The sequence below is a fragment of the Ochotona curzoniae genome, unplaced genomic scaffold (genome assembly GCF_017591425.1).
Source record: "Ochotona curzoniae isolate NIBS_2020 unplaced genomic scaffold, NIBS_Ocur_1.0 scaffold_1852, whole genome shotgun sequence".
NCBI lineage: Eukaryota > Metazoa > Chordata > Mammalia > Lagomorpha > Ochotonidae > Ochotona > Ochotona curzoniae.
The window spans coordinates 34,983,463-34,992,113 of record NW_024467087.1 but is presented as its reverse complement, the minus strand read 5'-3'; positions in this window follow the sequence as shown (position 1 = coordinate 34,992,113).

Below are 8,651 nucleotides of genomic sequence, written 5' to 3'. Positions count from 1 at the left end.
TGAACCAGTGGATTAGAAGACCTCTATCTCTTCCTCTCTCTGTCTCTCTTACTCTACTTACTCTGCTTTTAAAACAAATAAATACAACTTTTAAAAAGGCAGAGGGGCTAGCACATTGACTCAACTGGCTAATTCTCCACCTCTAAGCATCAGCTTCCCATCTAGCTTTCTGCTGGTGGCCTGGGAAAACAATGAAGATGGCCCAATGTGTTGGGGTCCTGGACCTGCATGCGAGATCTGGAAGAAGTTCCTGGCTCCTGGCTTCAGATCAGCTCAGCTCCAACCATTGTAGCCATTTGGGGAGCAATCCTGTGGATGCAAGATCTTTCTCTGTCTTTCCTTCTCTCTATAAATGGCCTTTCTATTAAAAACAAATCTTTCTTTAAAAAAAGGCAGAGTAAATATTGCAAAGGCAATGTAAATATAAAGAGGCCATGGCAGGGCCTCTTTAAGTTATGATACCCATTGGGCCTGGCGCAGTGGTTAAGGTCCTCGCCTTGCACACCCGGGATCCCATATGGGCACCGGTTCTAATCCCGGCAGCCCCACTTCCCATCCAGCTCCATGCCTGTGGCCCGGGAAAGCAGTCGAGGACGGCCCAAAGCTTTGGGACCCTGCACCTATGTGGGAGACCCGGAAGAGGCTCCTGGCTCCGGACTGGCATAGCATCGGCCGTTGCGGCCACCTGGGGAGTGAATCCTCGGATGGAAGGTCTTCCTCTCTGTCTCTCCTCTGTATATCTGCCTTTCCAATAAAAATAAAAAATAAATCTTAAAAAAAAATATGATACCCACTGCCATGGAAGATCTCCTGCCCGCCTGCCTCCCTGTGCCAGGACATAGCATTAAAACCTCATCAAACTCCTAGACTAGAATTTGGTCCCCTTCTTCAGCACTCTGAGGAGCAGCCTAAAGAAAGCAGACTGAGAGCTGTAGATTCATGATCCCAGGGGCACAGTGGGCAAGGACTGTGATTGGAGACAGATTTTAACTGGGGGCAACAAGTTAAGGAGCTGTGTTCCAAAGCAGTTTCATGTTAATCTGATTTTTGCTTCACCACGATTAACAGTCCACAAGCGAGTCCAGTCGAGTGACTTTAAGACAAAAAGAATGAAAATATCACAAGGGCTTATTTTTAGACACTGGCAAACAAGAACACACAGCCCCATATTTCGGAGAATTGATTCAGGGTGCTACAGAGTGAATGTATTTTTTGCCTCAGAGGAGCTGAAAGCTAGTTCCCAAGAAAGCTGTGTGTTCCATCTGCCCTGATTTGGCTCTGCCCTCTGGGACGGATATATAGATGGAGTTTCCAGGCTCTCAGAAGCTGAGAGCATCTCCAGCCCATCAATGGAAGCCATTGTTCTTAGCTCTTCCACACACCATGAACCTCCTTTCTCTGAACTAAAAAAGCTATCTTTGTTCTTAGATAAGCCAAAGCTCAAGATACAGCAGTATAAATAAGCAACATTTTCATACGGCATCAGTTATATGGCTTCTCCTGTCATCAGGGTCAGCCCTGAGTGCGGATGTACAGCAGGTGGAAGCGAGCAGCTTTGTCCAGAGCAGCACTGATTCATTGATTAATTTACTCTGTAAACATCCATTGCACACCTAACAAGCTGTGCTGAACAACAGGAGATTGTTTTTGCAGCAGAAACGTGATCTTACCCTCAAGGGGGCTCTCAGCTTCCTGCCCTCCCCCAGCAGAGATCTCTGAGGGTGGGCAGGCATGTAGGCCAGGAGCATGGAAAAGGCGATTTGAGTGGCTGACTACAGTGGGCATGTGAGTTCTCCCACTTAGTGTGTGGGAGAGGTGGGGGTTAAGGCCTGTGACTTCACATGGCTCTGGTTTTCTATGGCCCCTGAGAAAACAAAACTTCAATTTAAAGTCCTGACAAATTGTGATTTGCCTGTTCTGTGTCACCCTGCTTCTTCTCTTACATGTGACAGCGTTTATGCACACATTGCCACAATGCATGTACTTACTTCCACCCACTCAGTCATTTGGGAGTCAGAGGGCACATGAATCAAGAATTGCATAAACACAAGCTATTCAGCCTGTTTTCCTCCTTTATCTAGGTTAAATCTGAGGTGGCAATGAGAGATTTTATAACCTAACAAAGTTTTTCTCTCTTAAGTGTCTTTACTATAAGCACAGATAGTGTATCAATGTTGTTGACATTAACAATGATATTGGGGAATACTAAATAAGAAGAGGAAAAGCATTAGTTAATTTTGAAAGATTTTATTTATTTGAAATGTAGAGTGACAGAGAGAGAAAGAGCCCTGCTCCCTGTTGGTTCTCTAGATGGCCACAGTGGCTGAAGCTAGGCCAGGCCAAAAATAGGAGCCTGGCTCTCCATCCAGGTCTGCCATGATGGTGGTAGATCCAGGTACATGGGCTGTCTTCCACTAGTTTCTCAGGTGCATTAACAGGGAGCTGGATGGGAAGTAGAACATCTAGGTCTTGAACCAGCACCCACATGGGATGCTAGCACCACAGGCAGGAGCTTAACTTGTAACTTATTTGTTTGCTGGGTTTGCAACAAGCAGCCATGCTCCTCAATATTTTGGTTGTCCCACAAATTTTGATGTTTATGTGCTCCTTAGGTACTTCTTGAATTGATTTATTTGATTCCAAAGGGGAAATATAAAATAAAGTGATGCATATTTTAACAGATTATGAAAAACACAAAGGAAATTAAACCTTAACATTTTTTTTCCCAAACCCTCAACAAATATTTTTTTTTTAACAAATTCTCCATGTCATGTGTTCACTAGGTTTTGTAATACAGCAGTGAATAAACCAGTCTCAGTCCTCATGGAGCTCAACTGGAGACCAAAAGTGTTATTAGTCAGGAGTATAGGGATCATGGTGAAGAGTGAGACAACCATCTATGAACAGAAACATTGAAAAAGATTGAATTGGAGAGTTCTGTACAGTTCCACCAGACACAAAGGGTCATGTAAATTAAATAGAAACATGTGAATTTGTATTCAACAGAAGGAAGCCTGCTATTCTGTGGCATTTATAGCTGAAAAATGTTGAATAGCTCTGGACTCTCCTGCTTACTGACATGGAGAGTAACTGAGCTTTGTGCTCCAAAGAAGCCAGCTGAGTTGATCATTCATACATAATGTGGAACTCAATTTTTCAAATAGCGGAAAGAAAAGAAGGACACAAAGATGGATTCTGGGGGCTACCCTATTAAAAAAAAAAAAAAAGAAAAGCTAACAAATTTGAAAACATGGGTAGTTACTTTTGATTAAAACCAATAACAAACTACATGTGGAAGAATTTTTTAAAAGGTTTATCTTATTTACTTAAAAGGCAGGGTTACGTAGAGAGAGTTTTCCATCTGTTGATTTACTCTCCAATTATTTGCAATGACCAAGGCTGGGCCAGTCCAAAGCCAGGAGCCAGCAGCTTCTTCCAGCTCTCCCATATGGGTGCAGCGGTCCAAACACTTGGTCCACACTCCACTGCTTTATCAGACACATTAGGAGGGAGCAGGATTGCAAGTGGGTCAGCTGGAACTCAAACTGGCACCCATATGAGATGCCAGTGCAACAGGTGGAGACTTAACCCTCTATGCCACAGTGATATCTCCATGAAAAAAACACTTTAAAAATAAGGGCATGTGGCTCGTTACAATGGCTCAATGACTAAATCCTCACCTTGCATGCCCATGATCCGATATGGGCACCAGTTTGTTTTCCAGAACAGTATCAGAAACCTATTGTTTGTTATCTCCTCCCCAAAGCAAAAGCCTAAGGTAGCTAAGTGCAAGATGTCCCCAACATCCTCAAGTAACTTTAGTTACTTCCAAGAGGACCAGAGAAAAGATCTAAATCAAATTGTAATGCAATTCAGTGAAGAGAATGAGATACAGTAAAATGAATGGAGTTGTTTTCAGTTCGCAAATATTTGAGAAATCTTTGCTTGCAAGCAAGGTTACAAAGCGCAGGGATCCATTGTATTTTGTCTCATCCCCTTTGCCTCTGCTTTCAGGATTTAAAATTGAGTAGAATGGTGTCCCTTCGACTCATGATTCTGCCTTGGTAGTGTTCTACCACCCAGTCTCCCGTGAGTGCCTATCTTATACATTACTTATGGTATGATTGTCCCTATTTTCAGTCACCGCAACAGTCACTTCTCTCTCCAGTATCCTCTAAACAACCAATAACCTTCCTAGCTGATCCCACTAGGTTTCCAGATACCCTGTTCCTGGCAAGAGATGACAAACGGCCAATGACTGCTGGTGATCTGCTTGCAGCTCCTGTGCATGTGTTTACTGTGAGACGCAGCTTCTGCACTCTGCCCATCTTGCTGCTTGTGAATCAATTACTGCTTCACCAGAGACGCCTGAAATAGAGCTGATAACTCGGACGTACACTAGCAGCAAACACAAATGACTTCTGCTCTGTACCAGTATTGTTGTTAGCCTTTGTTGGTGTAAACTCATGAAAGCCTCACAACAGCTCAGAGGCAATTATTGTTAGCACTGTTTCCGACTTAAAGATGAAGAAACTGCAGACCAGTTTGGTTCAGAGCAATTCCTCTAAATAATAAGCTGACAAGTGTGGGAACCACAAGTTCAACCTGAGGCACGCAAATTCAGGCTCTCTCCGCACTTGATCTCTGATGAACGTCCCCCTATTGTAGGGGAGCAGGACTTTAAGACTCAAGTAGACATTTTTATGTAATTAAACTGTGTGGTTTGTCCTGGAAAGGGGACCATGTGCAGGACAAAATGAGGTTAATGAGAGCAGAATGTTGAGGGCCACAATTGACTAATTAGGACTTGGGACAAGCAGGTCTCTGCATGAGGAAGTGTTCCACTTCATAGATGGTGCTGCACAAATCACAAAGCCATCAAATACAGGGCAAGTTTATATATATAAAAAAAGAAGATGCCCCAAATCACTTGTCATAGAAACACTAATAGATAATTTACAGGGAAACCTGCACATTTCAGGACTATGTTAAATTAAAGTGGGTGCCTGGGCTGGCAGAAGCAAATGGGAGTGGGGGCGTCACCAAAGATGAGAGAGAGCAAGTGAGCAAGTCAATCTGGAATGGTGATGAAAATTTGCTAAGAAATTCAGAATATGATCAGTTAAATTCTTAGGCAGTTGAGATGAAAATCACATAAAAAACAATTGATCTAAAGTAGCATCTTTTGTTCCCATGTAGACTCATGAATTTTCTGGCTAGATACATAGTTTCTGATACAACCTGAGCATAAAGACTCGAATCCTCAAGTGGCTATGTTGGAGTAAAACTCAATGTAGCCTTTGCTTTACTGGAAAATGACTTATTCTTTGTCTCTGTTTATCTATCTATCCATCCATCCATCCATTTTTACAATTGTGTACGATTGTAGACTCAGATCACAGGCAGTCAAAATGTGAGAACTTACTTTTAACAGCTTTATAGAGATGTAATTCACATGAAAACAACTGTCCCATTTAAAGTGTACAATTCCAATGATTTTATGTTCACACAGTTGTGCAAGCCTCCATATAATTTTAGAAAATTGTCAACACCTCAAAAAGAGACTACACACCCATGAGTGTTTGCTCCCTCTTCACTCTCTCTCCTAGCCCCAGACGACTGCTCTGTTTCTGTGGAGTCGTCTATTTTGGGCCATTTATATAATAATGTTGTACGCTATCTCTGTGTGTGTGTGTGTGTGCGTTTTTACTGAATTCCTTCTCTTGGCATAATACTTTTTAACATTCATCAATGATACAGTTTATATCAGTAGTTTGTTTCATTTTATTGCCAAATAATATGTATTACAATTGTTAAATAATACATTCTATTGTATTAACATGCCACATTTTGATTATCTATTCTTCAGTTAATTTGGAATTTTTTTCTTCTTTGTTATTATGAATAATGCTACAATAAACAAGTTTTTCTGAGCGCATATATTTTCAATTCTCTTAGCTATGATCATAGAGCTAGAATTGCTGAGACATATGGTAAATCTGTTTAACTTTATTAGAAACTGTAGACTGTTTTCTACAGAAACTATAGTATTCTGCATTTCCAGCAGCAGTGTATGAAAGTTCAACTTTCTGCACACCCTTGTCCACATAAGTTATTATCTTTTTGACTACACTCATCCTAATGGGTACAAAAGTGAATTCCCATTATGTCTTGGATTTGCATATAATGACGCTGGCATCTTTTCATATGGTTTTTGACCAATTCTACACTTTTGGAGAAACGTGCATTCAGATATTTGGTATATTCATAAATTGGGTTACTTGTCTTTTGTTGAGTTCCACGAATACTTTTAAGTATTTTAGCCACCAGTCCTTTATCAAATATATGACTGTCAAATGTTTCCTTTCATTTCATGAATTACCTTTTCACTTTTTTCCCACTTTTTTGATGATAGCTTTCAAGTATAATTGTCTTCAATTTTGATGAAGTGTAATGAATCTTTCTTTTGTTTTTTACTTCTTTTGGTTTCAGCATTATGTCTTTTTCAAATATTTATTTTATTTATTTGAAAGGCAAAATGAGAGAGAGAGAGAGAGAGATCTTCCAACTGCTGATTCACTGCTCAAGTTGCCCTAACAGCTGGAGCAGAGCAGATCTGAAATCAGGAGCCAGGAACCTCTTCCAGATCTTGCACGTGGGTGCAGTGATCCCAGGTTTTGGATCATCCTCTGCTACTTTCCCATGCCATTAGCAGGGAGCTGGATCAGAAGTGGAATAGCAAGGACATGGACTAGCATCTATATGGGATGCTATTAATACAGGCAGAAGCGTTACTTGTTATGCCACAGTGCTGGCCCAGGTCATATAGATTTTCATGTTATCTTCTAAGTTCAATAGTTTTAACTTTTACATTTAGGTCTATAATCCATTTTCAGATACTTTGGGTTCTAGTGTGAAAAGATATTGTCCGATTCCCTTCTTTTTTATGTGGCTATCAGGTTATTTTAGTACTAACCATTGTAAAGACTATTCTTGGGGCATGCATTGTGGTGTGACCAGTAAAACTGCTGCCTGCAATGCTGGTTCGAATCCCTGCTGTTCCCCTTGCAATCCAGCCTCTATGAATGCAACGGGGAAGGCAGCAGAGGGTGACCCAAGTGCTAGGGCTCCTGTACCCATGTGAGAGATCTGGAAGAAGCTGCAGTATCCTGGCTTTGAACTTGCCCAGTTCCAGCTGAAGTGGTCATTTTGGGAGTGAATCAGCAAATGCAAGATTTTTCCTTCTCTGTCTCTGTGTCTTCCTCTCTCTGTGTAACTCTTTCAAATGAGTAAATAAATTATTATTTAAAAAATATAAAAAGATTATTCTTTCCCCATTGAGTTATCTTTGTGAAAACCAATTAAACATAAATGTGAGCTTTGTTTCTGGGATGTTAATTCTGTTCCACTGATTTATATGATTATTAGTATGGTAAGTCTCGCAGTAAGTTATGAAATAGGGGAAGCATAAATCCCTTAACTTTTCTCTTTTTCAGCATTCTTTTAGTTATTTTGAGTTCTTTGCATTTCCATATCAAGTTCAGCATGTTGGGGCCAGTATTACAGCTCAGTGGTTTAACCTGTTGCTTTCAATACCAGCATTCCATATGTGTGCAGCTTCCAGTTCTGGCTGTTCCACTTCTGATCCAATTGCCTGTTAATGCATGTAAGAAGGCAGTAGCTGATGGCCTGAGTATCCAGGTCACTGCCACACACATGGGGGACCTTGGTCGAGCTCCTGACTCCTGGCTTTGGGCTGGATCAGCCTTGGTTGTTGGAGCTATTTTAGGGAGTGTGCCAGTGGAGGGAAGAGCATGCACGCATACTCTCTCTCTCACACCCTTGTCTCCCCTGTGATGTAACTCTCCTTTTCAGATAAATAAGGAAAGATAATCATTTAAGCTGTTTAATTGATAACAAGCTCCTCGTTCTAGTTAAGTGCTTTGAATATATTGCAAAGAAAGAAAAAATAATAGAAGAAAGGGAATGAAAAGGGAAAGAAATCGTGACCTAATGTAATTTTAGGTTGAAATAAACGTAAGGACATCACCTAGAATACCTTCACTGAATTTTTCATCCTTGCTGCTGGGTGTGACACAACTCCTGATTTTCAGCCATGTATGGGAGGGGTCTATCAAGCCCAGTCTCCATCCAAGGGAGTGAGAAAGTTCTGTGGAGGCAGAGATGCCAAGGCCAGGGTTGGACTGCCCACAGAGGGGGCACCATTCACTATAACAGTGGTATTAGTGAAGGGACAGGGCGTCCCTAAGGTCCCCAGGCCAGGAGAAAGGGATGTCCGGAGGCCAAAGTCACAGGGTGAGCCCAAGGCCAGGCTGTGCTCCCTTCCCACAAGGCCTTGGGGCCACCCAGAAGGTCTACTGGTTGGCTGCTCCCCAGGCCTAGAGTCCCTGAAGACCAGGAAGTCCCAGCAAGTCCATGCGTGGGGTGGAGGACAGCTCAGCACTATTGGACCTCGGCTGTCTGCTTTGCTGGGCAAAAAGGGCAAGAGAAGCCCACTGTACTGCACCTGAGAGGCTGCAGGTAGGGACAGCCTGAGAGGGCTGAAGAGCTGACTCTGAGCCCCAGCTCCTGTCTGAATGGAGTGGGGCATGCAACCCCAGGGCCACGGCGCCTCCCTATGTGCACTCCCG